The 12,100-nt window shown below is 42.0% G+C and overlaps 1 pseudogene across 1 annotated transcript; it reads left to right on the top strand.

The window, feature by feature from the left end:
• The first annotated feature begins 7,113 nt into the window (after positions 1-7,113).
• Positions 7,114-9,139, top strand: LOC308416305 (small ribosomal subunit protein mS38-like; annotated as a pseudogene). The gene is made up of 2 exons: positions 7,114-7,630; positions 8,936-9,139. The product of its transcript is annotated as a small ribosomal subunit protein mS38-like (transcript).
• The last annotated feature ends 2,961 nt before the right edge of the window (positions 9,140-12,100 follow it).

The following is a 12,100-nucleotide window of genomic DNA, read 5'->3' as shown; positions in this document are numbered from 1 at the left end:
AGATGTGCGTGGTGGCCTTTAATCCTAGCATCCAGGAAACAGAGGCAGATCGCCGTGAGTTTGAGGCCAGCCTGATGTACTTAGAACCAGGACAACCCGGGCAATGTAGAGAGACACTGTCTCAAAAACTAAAACAACAGCAACAGAAAAAAAAATGTCAAAAATCCAGTGGACCATGTTTTTCCTTTTCCTTTTCAATTATACCCTCTTCTCATTACGACACAAAGAGGGTTTGCGCTGCTGCATCAGAACGCCAGTGACAGAGTAATTTACAAAGAACAGAAATCCAATTTTTCTCATTTGAACATGAATGTCTGTGATCTAGGGGCTCATGTCTATCAAGGGCAGAAGGACAAAAGAACATGAGAGAACATCAATAGGACAAAAATTTACTTTATAATAAACCTGCTCATGTGATAATAAACTCACCTTCACGATAAAATGTGAATCCGTTCCTGAGGACAGCGTCTCTGGTTTAATCATCCCATAAATATTCTACATTTAACACTACTTTGTATCTATGTTGAAACATAGGAATTTGGTGAAGGAGACACCTACAAACCATAGTATTTCTTCAACTCACTCATTGATCTCTGCTAGTAAATGTAATAAAAATGTAATTCACCAATAAAAGGCTTCACAAGGGATTACCATATGGTATAATGGTGTGTGTATGATTAAAAAATATTTAGATATAGCCCAGTGTAGCTTAGGGTAGAGGCTGAGACTATTTCCTAGTCAATACTCTTTAGTAACTGTTCAGCAACTGGTTCTCAGATTGTGGCATCAGGCCAATTTCTGTGCACCAAGATTCAGTGGCCCAGGAAAAGCTGTTGCCACTCTGAGCTACAGGTTAGACTGTCAACTTCCCTGTTTTCTTAATGGCAAATGTTACTCAATTCTTCTTCAAATTTCTGTGGGCAGGAAAAACATGAATAGAAAGTGATTGTGGGCAGGAGGGGGAGGAGAGAGAGGGAGAGGGAGAAAGAGACAGAGACAGAGAGAGAGAGAGAGAGAGAGAGAGAGAGAGAGAGAGAGAGAGGGAGGGAGGGAGGGAGGGAGGGAGGGAGGGAGGGAGGGAGGGAGGGAGGGAGGGAGATATCTATAAGGTAAGAATTGACTCTGTATCCTGAGAAGCATAGCATTTCTCATGCCCCTGCTCTGGGAGCCAGAATGTTCTGCCTTACATGTACAGTACTGAATCCACAGACTTTCTGATCCTAAAAGGTCAGATGATTCAAGTTGTCACAGAAGAAAGTTTCAGCAGTGTGGTTAGCGGTGGAGCAATATCCCGGATTAATAGCTTTTCTATAGAAAGCTCCGAGGAACTGGCCTTAAGGAGCAAATTGCCAAAGAGAATGAGCTACTAGGGTTTATCCCGAGGTTAGGGTAAGACAGGAGGAATGGAGTTAGCTAGCAGGGACAGAATTCCAGAAGGGCCACTACTGAAGATAATGCAAAGGTAGGTTGAGGGTGAGGAGATGGGAAGATGGCTGAAATAACATCCATAGGTGGAGAATGCCGTTGACCTGATTATTGGGTGATTCTAGACTTGGCTGTGTGTGACTAGTTGTCGGGCTCACCACAGTTGTGTGGTGCCTCATGCCCGTCCTGTGGTCTAGATCGCTCTGTAGACTGAGTGGGAGACTGAATGCTTCCTCTATGGAGCAAAAGGATCAGACAGAGAGGCTAGTGAACTAAAGAAGGCACCGAGTCCGGGCTCATGAGGAACCTTGTTTTGAAGCTGCTTTTGAGAACAATAGATCCTTGTTGGTCCAGCTGTGTTGGCCCAGGACTTATGGTACTGGAAATGCAACGGCCATTCAGTGCTGTGAGTCCCCTGTCTCACACTCATGATGAGTACATGGGAATAAGCAATGTGGGGCACGCTTCATTAGAAATTAAGGAAAAGTGAGGCCATGTGAGGTGTTCCCAGGAGACAAAAGCCACCAAGTTTCTTTATCTAGGGACTTTTATGGGACAGAAACTGGGGAGAGATATAATTTAATTTGTTGACCAATTTGAGGGCCCCACACTCAGCGCATATTCTTTTGGCCCATCCAGGGAGAAGGTCACGCACAACATGAGTTGCCACACAATTAGGGGAATGGTCATGCTTGGAAGCCTGCTCCTGTTTGTGTCTGGCCTCCTTTGCTCTTTACCTCGGCCCCCGAGTTCTTGACCTCACAGGTGTCTTGGCAGCTGCTTCTTCTACTGGGATTTTTCTCTGTTCCCATGCTCACGTGTCCAGCTCAGAGCTTTATCACGAAGGTAGCATCTGTCCAAGAGGTAGATGCCATTGTACCTGGTTATCGTGTTATCCTTGCTCACAGGGCAGTCTTGGGGTCTCTTTCTTGAAGCAGATGGGGGCTTTGGAGAAGCCATTCTTAGAATTCAGTCCATTACAATTAGGTGTATTAGAAGCAAGAATCCATGAAAAGACAGTAATGCCTTACTCGTGTTCCTCAGGGATGTTCTTAGGGGGTCATGTAGCAGGCCTGCTGACTCCAGTCTTGTCGTTTTGGGCCCATGTTTGCTTCTTGAACAGGCCATCTTGGCTCTCTCATATCCACTTGTAAGCTAAACTCCAACAGTGTTCTGGGCTTCTTATCCCATTAACCTTTCTTTTAACCCCAGAGCCTGCACTCATAATAACATTTATGAGTAGCCCACAGTTTTCTCCACAGTCCCTCTTCTTTACCTGGCCACAGTGAGCCAGCTTCAGCCCCGTTTTGATCTGAAGTGATGGGGATTTGGGTTGTTCATGAAAGGAGGTAGGTAATCAGAAGAAATGGTTATTTTCCTTACAGCCTCAAATCCTTGAAAACATCAAATATGCTGGTGGGTTTTCTATAATTTATTGGAATGAATTTTGCTCGAATAATGAAGAGCTCACAGTGGCCTTGGGGCTGTGTTATTCCTTCTTCAGAAAAGGCCGGTTGTTAAAACCTATTAATTTTATATATCATAACTTCTTCCTGTGATTATAATATTTAATAATGTAGTGATAATTATTAATATTATTTAATATTTAAAAAACATTATATAATAATATTTAATAATGTAAATCGCACATAAACTTTACTGTGATTTAAACTGGTTTCTTTTGATCCTGTTTTAAAAATTGTGTCAAATGATAAGACCCATGGATTAGAACAGAGTGAATTTTAAAAGAATTATGTACTGATCTGCTTTTAGAGGTGGTATTGGTTGGGAAGAAGGGAAACATCCCCCTTTCCAAAGAGCTACAAGGAACACATAGAAAACATTTGAAAAATTTTATTTTGCCACCAGTATTGTAATGGCCAATACAGACAAATGTCACTCAATGACCATCGGTCACTGGGTAAAAAGTTCCCTGGGAAAGAATATTCACATTATTTCAATAGTGCTATCTGTTGTCTTGCAAATTACAAAAGGGAAAAGCATCTTTCCAATGAAAATATTTGTCAGATTTCTTCTCACCTAAGTGAACAAAATTAGTAACCTTAAAAAAAAAAAAAAACGACACATATGTACACGCTGAACTGTAAGGAGACTAAAACATCACTTACCTGGTGTCACCCAAATCACAGACCAGGACATGATTGGGACAGTCCCTGAACTGGACCTGTTCAGACAGGAGACTTTGCCAATGCCCTCACCATTAAAGAGGAAGCAGGGGAGCGGCAGAAGGCAGGCTCACGGGGAATAAAGAAAACTAATGGCGACGTGACAGCAGATGCAACATGTTTTCCTCTAGTAGATCCTCGACACGAAAATAAAAACAGCCTGAAGAGCCTCGAGGGCTCAACCAGGCAAGTCTGCGTGTGGGCTGCTCATGGCACCAATGTGAACTATTTGGAGTTCAGTAATGGTGATGCGATTCTGCGGGACACTCATGCAATTTAGAAGCGAGTGCTCACCTGTTTATGGCTAACACCTCATTATGAGTATAGTTTATTCTTATGTGATCACACACACAGCAGGAGAAAGACAAAGCTAATGCGGTAGAAATGTTTAAGATTAGGGAGAAGAAGAAAGCTGAGTGGGTGACCTTCATACATCTTCATTTTTTTTTTTCTGTAGGAAGGAAAAAAAAAAACCCAGGCTGACAGTTAGAAATCACCCCGAGTAGGATGTCTGGAGCCAGGTGGTTTCAGTAAATTATCAAGGCACAACACGAGTGTCCAAAAGTTCCTGTGGTTCCTGTCCTTTAGAAGGATCCTGGGCAGCATCTACTCCGTGTCAGCACCTCTACAGGAGCATAGCCGGCGAATTAGTGAGTGTCCACGGACACTTGCTGTTATGGCTGGTTTTCAAATGCCTGGATTAGAGGGCATAGAAAAAAATAAATAAACACAACTGTGTTCCTAACTTAGTGCTGTTACTGAAAGCCCCAGCTGCTGACCTGCCTTGGGACCTGAGAAAGGCCAGGTTAGAAATAAGAGCCTGAACAGAAGTCCCATTTGTGTTCAACAAAAGACGTCTCATGCTTTGAGGGGGACCAACGAGATGTGTGTGTGTGTGTGTGTGTGTGTGTGTGTGTGAGAGAGAGAGAGAGAGAGAGGTAATAAGTGAGGACCAGATAGAAAATAGATCTAGCTGAATAATCCTACTTACAAAAGATGCATAATTACCACTGTGTTTGACTAAAAGTCTCTATTTTCCCTGTGATATAGGTTCTAAGGAAAATTGGTTTAAATACCTGGGGTTTTGTTTTTCCTTTACACGGGAGAAGACTAGCAGAATTACAAGGTTACGTGTACCCTGGGAGTTAGCCGAGAAGATGACAAAGAAGAAATGCCAGTTAAGTGAGAACAGTCTGTTTTGTCATCTTCCTGCAGTGTGCTCTCCTAAACAAGTCTCATGAGCTCTGGAATCATCCACAGAATTATCACCGTGATCAAAAATAATTAAAAAAACCCCAAAGAACATTTACTCGAAGACATTTATTCTAAAATGATAAATTTTAGAATTAACAACATACAGCGATGGGGAAAGCAAGCAAGTTTTTCAGTGTTTCCAAACTCCTGGAATGTGGCTCCTTAAGATTAAGATTTGAGTCAGTATTTCTATTCCCGGGAACTCTCACAAGTTTCAAAATAATAGTGGTTGAAAAACTTTTTTTTTTTTTTTTTAACAATCTTTATGCCTTCTTACTTGGATTGCTAAAATTCTTGTTAAAAAAGTAAACAGCACCAAGTTTGTGTGATTTTATTTTCAAGGTCTGATCATTTCTTTGTGACTCTTAAACACTCATGTTTGACTAGATTCAGAATTAGAAGCTCCCAGGGAGGACTCCCAGGGAGCACTCTCAGGGAGGACCATGCGCACTTCCAGGGAGGACAGCTGGAGTCTCTCAGCAATCCGTTCCTGACACTGTTTTCTGGCTTCCTTCACTCTCTTGACCAAATATTTAGCATATTCTACAGCCTCCTCCTCATTTTATTTAGTGTGTTGTTTCTTTGGAACAATAAGTTGGTGTTTGTGTTGCAGGATACATAGAGTAACAGGGCACTGAATCTTCTGTGCTTTGGTCCATGGCTTCTTACCTTTACTTAAAAACTTTCTGACAGTGTGTTGGTAGACATTGTCTTCTTTAGAGAGATTGAAATGCTTTTAGATTCTGCTAGTTCTTTTGGGCCCCTGAGGCATCTGTCAGTCTCCTGAGGCATCTGTCAGTCTAGGAATATCCTTTTGTTCTTTCTTCCTCTCCCCCCCCCTTCTCCTCCTCTTTCTTTTTCTACAATAACCAAGTTGAGGATACTTGGATTGGCATTCATAACATGACCTCTGACTTGTTCTTCCTCTCTCCAGTTCTCCTTGGTTTAACCCTTTCTCAACAGCTGGCTGGCTCTGCTGTGGGTCTAAACACCTGGCTTCAGGGGAAAACCTTCATGTCGTTCCCACCACTGACTCGGACCACAGTCCTTCCTACTCTTCACCAGAGCAGCAGCAGTTGCTTGGTTGGCTATGCACTTCTCACAGAAAGAATGAAGCTTGTGTTCACCATGAACTACAGTGACTTTCTGACAGCTGATGTTTGGGACAGAGATATTCAAGTTAACCAAGATGTGGTTTGAAAAAAAAAAAAAAAACTTGTATGAATTGTTTTTAAGACTCACAGGAAATCCAGACACCGGCACATCATCAGATACTAACTTTGATCAGTGGGAAAAGAGATGGTTCATATGCTTCTCAAGTGGCCTTGTGATCTCTTAAGTTTGTCCTTGGGTATAAGCTTTCTCATGAATATCTCTTTGTAAGTTTTGAAGTGTCCTGTTTTCTTAGGATACAGATTGTGCAGACTGTGTATTTTTTTTTTTTTTTTTTTTGGAAAGTTTTGTCATAATCTTGTTTAGGGCGTTCATCATTCAGAGGTCCTCCCTGGCTCTTGGGTTCCTGACTGCTAAACCCATTGCCTTGAGAGCTCTCGTCAGGGCCCGCTAGAACTGGCTCTAGTACATCTGCCCAGAAGAGTGTTTGACATGGCTGGCTTCAAAGTGGTTCCATTAACCTGAAAACAAGCCATTGTTGGTTTATTTATAACCATGCTGTATGCTCCATGGGATCCTTCTCAGGAAGCACTTTTTAGCACTTGATTTGCCATGTTCTAGGAGGATGTCTTGTTTTAATTTCTGCAAGGGAGTGTGGGTATGTGTTACTTGTTGCCATATTTAGGAAATATTTTAGAGCAGAGCCTTAGACTGTGGGTCCTAACCTGGTACATGTTGGGGTTGCAAAATAAAAGTTGGCAGAAGCTTGGTCGCACAATAACCAGTGAATAATTAAAAAGTAAAGGTATATTGGATCCAAGTCGTTTCTGCTGGCACTTGCCTCCGTCGAACTCTGAGACTTTACTACAGCCTTTGTTCAGAACACACAATGTGTTTCTCACTGTGTGTGCATCATACCCTGTGACACTAGTGACCTGAAAGAACCTTAGCTCAGATCCCAGACTACTGTGTATTGTGAGCTGCTCTTATAGAAAAACATCAGAGGTGACGGGGTTCGGCTAACCTGTGTCTGTTTGCTTTGAGTACTGCGGCTCGACCAACAGCTCACCATGTTCCTGGCGTGCTTGACTTCACAGCGGGGGCAGGTTTCAGTCGTTCCTGGCGTGGCTCCAGGATGATTGGCAGCCTTGCTTTTCCACCCCTTTACAGTTTGCAGCCTGCAAGCCCAAGTCGGGCTGCCTCCCTCCCTGGTAAGAGGACCCAGTTAGAGCTTGAGGAGTTCCTGGTCCCCAGGAAGATGGCCATCAGTCCTCTAGAGAGCTGGCTGACTGTTCAGTACCTATTGCTCAGACTGAATGATGAGGTCCCAAGGACTTTGGCTCCCTATTAATTCTACAAATGTCCAGCTAGCCAGAGGGAGGGGGAAGCCAAGCAGAGAGTCAGGAAGTCTGGGATGCTACTCTAATGCAGTGCAAAATGTGCTGAAGATCCGAAGGCGGAAGATGAACCACCACAAGTACCATAAACTGATCCAGAGGACACGGGTTTTACGCCGTGAAGTCCTGGAAGGACGTCTGAAAAGAAAGCAGATCAAGTTTGAGAAAGATTTGAAGTGCATCTGGCTGAAGGCAGGCCTGAAGGAAGCTCCTGAGAACTGGCAGACCCCAAAGATCTACATGAAGAACAAAGAAGTTGGGGTCCCTGACCCTCTGGCCCTCTTGCTACTGCTGCTGACCAATAAACATTGGAAGGACTCAGTTATTCTAAAAAGAAGAATAAGAATAAGAATAAGAATAAGAAGAAGAAGAAGAAGAAGAAGAAGAAGAAGAAGAAGAAGAAGAAGAAGAAATATAATAATTTAACTACCAGGAAACATGAAAGCTTGCCATTTTTCCAGTGCTGTTACTTACCATGTAACTATTAAGTTAATATATCTCTAGATCGTACTTTGTTAGATCATTAAATCTAAAAACTTGTGGTTTGAATTGTTGGCTTAAGTTTCATTAAGGAAGTCATTGACCACCTGCACCTTCCCATAAGATGGGGGAGCAGGACTTGACTACTCTTACCTTTTTCTTTCTGGATTGGTTTGTTCAGGACTTTTTGTTCCTTGAGTGACTCTCTGTGAAGGGGATATATGATGAAGAGTAATTATTATGAGAGAAGTCAGATTCCTTTTGATCCCAGCATCACAGAAGTTGCGGTGGATATGCACAAAAACCTTCATTCTGACATCTGCATGCTTCTTGAGAAAAAAGGACCAAGGCTGTCATGCTACTGAGACAGCTTCTGGCAGAGACAGAATCAATGGTGAAGACTGTTGAAAATCCAGAAACCAGAAGGCAGATGCGGTCAACCAAGGACAGTCAGAAGCTGTTTGCCTGACTGAAAGACATATTTAAATGTGCTCTATCAATGTTAAACACTCTAACATGAGCAGAAGCAGGAGCATATCTTTACTTTTTTAGCCTTTTGGTTCCAGGAACAGATATAACTGGTTTAAGATCATTCAGAACAAAAACAGCTCTGAAAATCTCACGCAGAACTGGAAGCAGCCATGGAAGACGTGACTTGGCTAAGGGAGCATGGATGGTAATTCTGTGATTTCTCCTCTCTGGTTTCTTCTTTCAACCAACCCAAAGGCTAATATAATATTGTTGATCTCTTCTTTACCAGCCATGGTATAATGCAATTCAGACATTGTATCCAGATATTTTCTGCTTTGTGACTTCTGCTATCATAACAAAGATGTCTGGGATCAACGTGGGTGCTGAAAGAACTAGTAAAAGTTACCCAGCAAGAATTTCGTACGTGTAAAGCCCCAGTTACAGAATTTGTTGAGTGTGTATATGGAAACCTTGATTTTGATGGGGTTCAAGAAAAGCTGAGGTTCTGTGAATTGGTGATTATGAATGACTTTATTTTTTGGTGGTTTGTCTTGAGGACTTCATTGAAAATGCTCATCTCTTTAGAACTTGAGATTTTTGGTCCCCTAGACTATCTGCATCAATATGGTAGCAGATAAGCTGAATATGGACCCAGAAAAATCTGAAAGATGGATTATGAGTTTGATAAGAAATGCAAGGCGGGACACAAAGATTGATTCTAAACTAGGCCACGTGGTAGAGCAGACCGAGAAGACAGAGAAGTCTTTCTTATGGAAGTCAAATGTTGGCCATAAATATTGTAAAGAAACTTAACCAGAACAGAAAGTCAGAGGTTTCTTACAGGGCAATGTAAGATTCTGGCTTCTACTAAAAAATATTTTAAAAAAGAAGAAAAAAGACTTAAAGAAATACAAAATAGTTGTTGCATAATGGGGGCCATACATTTTTAGAAGCAGCATGTTTGGTATAAGTTTTGTAGAATTTAAATAAAGGCAAGAATTTGAATAGAATTGGCTGTGATTCATATTTTAAAGTTATTAAATACATTTTAGCCTGGTCAGGGATGGGTACATAAGGTTTCACCCCAGCTGAGGAGTGATTGGCAGTTGATGGCTTCTGGGAAAAAGAGAGTGAATGTTCTACAGGGTGTGGTTGCACGTGCTCCAGTAGACAGCTCTATATACATGTACGTGTGGACTGCAGTGATTAGATTAAGTGAGGTATAAAAATAAAGTGACTATGAATGTGAAAGAGGGAACACTGGGGGGAGAGGAAGGAAGGAGTGGGGAATAGGTTTAATCAGGATATAAACACGTACGAAATTGTCAAAGAATAAATAAGTATAAATTCTAAATATTTATTTTCAACTATGTTTCTGAATGTCATGCCCACAGATGTCTGAAGAGGGTATCAGATCCTTTGGAACGGGTTTTTAGATGACTGTGAGTTTCATTCATGTCAGGGGTGCTGGGACACAGCACAGTCCTCTACAAAAGCATAAGAGGTCTTAACTGCTGAGCTTTCTCTCTAACCCATAAACGATATATTTATGTGTGTGTGTGTGTGTGTGTGTGTGTGTGTGTGTGTGTGTGTGTGAATTTTGGCTTGGAAATCATAGAATTTCTAACAATTTCTAAAAGAGCTCTAAGTATGTTTGAGCTAGCTTGTCTTAATATTTTCATGTGTTATTAACATGGACCATTAACTATAAGATCAAAATGGCAACTCTGAGAAAAAGTAAAGATTCTCTGGGTCCTGCAGTATCAAATATTCAACCACAATTTAATTAGTATGAAATCAAATAGTACAAACATCACATTAGTACTTTTATTCTTAATAAATAGAGACATTTATTTTATTTTAAAATCAATTTCTTCCTGGTTTGTTATAAGTGTTTGACTTGTTTACATATTTTATAACCTATATTCTGTAGGCATAATGTTATTGTCCACTGTGTAATTCAAATGCTGGTTTCTGTGTCCCCATATCTGGTGGTAATATTAACTCTAAGTATCCCTGCCTCAAAGCACTGTAAACATTGCTCCCCACTTATTCTCTGATTTGTCAATAAAAGCTGATCAGCCAATGACTGAGCAAGGGAGAGAATAGGGCAGGACTTCCTCCCCGCCAGGGGAGGGGTCAGGAGAGGGAGGAAGTGGGGATTAGCCAAAGGGAGAGATTTCAAGAGAGGCCGTTGGAGAAATACCTGGAACAGAGAGGGCCTTAAATGAAAGTATTATGGGGATTTTGGCTGGGAGGCAGGCAGATTAGTTTAGAGAATTAAAATAAGTGATTCCACTCAGTTATTGTGTCTTTAAAGCATGTTAAATAACCCTACGGTCCAGTCTCAGTGATTTGGGAGGTAGCTGGGTACGAAGAAAACTGTAATACACTTATTAAAGAGAAAAAGACAATAACAACATTCCCAGGTTTCGTGGGCAGAACTGGTATAAGTGGAAGGAGTGTAGTGAGAAGCACTGCCCCAACCAGAAGCCCCGCCCTGAGCCAGAAGCCCCGCCCCAGCCCCCTGAGGGTGTCCAGCACCAGATGGAGTTAGATTTCCTGGTGTTTAGTCCTCTCTGCTGTCAGCTGAGTCTATTGGTTAAATCTCTTCATGGTACTCACTGCTTGGGTTGAACACAGGTTTTGCCTGTTTGCTTGGCTACAGTTGGGCTAGAAGAATAGAATTCCCCAGAGCTCACGCCTCCATACTGAGTTCCTCTAATACTGATTGAAAAAAAAAATCAAAGTGAAACCTAGTGTAGCAGGGAAGAATCCACACGCCAAGGTTATCTTAAATTGTGAGACTTTGCAGAAGTGTTGGAAATTCACTTGGGGGAGAGGGGGAGTGAGCTATAGGAAAAACAAGAAAAAGCTGTGGTAACTTGATGGAATTCACGTGTAATCTCCATTTGAAATGATGGATATCCTCAATAACGAGAGAAAGAGAGAAGGGAAGGGACGGAGAGGAGGAATGCAAAGAGGAAGAATTTAGAACACAGGATCCACAGGCCCTTGGAAGCAGTAACAACTTCAGAAAGTGGTGTATCATCACATAGCATTGCTTATTTCTACCTTCTTTGCTCTGGTATTTCAAACGCCATTATTAAAATAAGTGCACAGGTCAGGCCCTGGGCTTGGTCCCCGGCATCCATAAGCTGGGTGTTGTCCTACCACCAGGGAGGTAGAGGCAGGGAGAGCAAAGGTTAAAGTTTCCTGTCCATTGCAGAGGAAGTCTGAGGCAGCCTGGGCTACGTGAGACCTTTTCTAGGTAAGTAATATATAAGCACATGGAGAAACACTGTGACTTCCAGGATGGGTTTTAAACAGCACAGTGTTTAGCAGCAGAAAACTCTAGCTAATTCCAGCAGAAAGAGGATTTATTGCCAAGAAATACAGGCGGCCCCAAGCAAATGAAAGGATGATGAACCTTCCACAAAAGGCAAATGTGACTTAAAACGACACCAAATTACATTAGATTGGCAAAACCCCAAAGGTTGGAGCACATGCTCTGCTGGCAAAGCTGGGAGAGAAATAGGAACTGTCAGGTGTCTCTGGGAGAGATGCAGAATGGTCACCCTCTTGGAGGGTTTTTAGTAAGACTTATAGTAAGACTTACCATAGCAAGACTTATCATAGCAAGACTTACCACAGTAAGACTTACCACAGTAAGACTCACCACAGTAAGATTTACAACGGCAAGACTTACCACAGTAAGACTTAGCAAAATTCTGAATGAATCAGCCTCTGGGCTCATAAAGCCATTTCTTGGAG

This window comes from Micromys minutus (assembly GCF_963924665.1).
Source record: "Micromys minutus genome assembly, chromosome: 1".
Taxonomy (NCBI): domain Eukaryota; kingdom Metazoa; phylum Chordata; class Mammalia; order Rodentia; family Muridae; genus Micromys; species Micromys minutus.
Note: the sequence above shows the minus strand (reverse complement) of the source record. Positions and strands in the feature narration are given on the sequence as shown.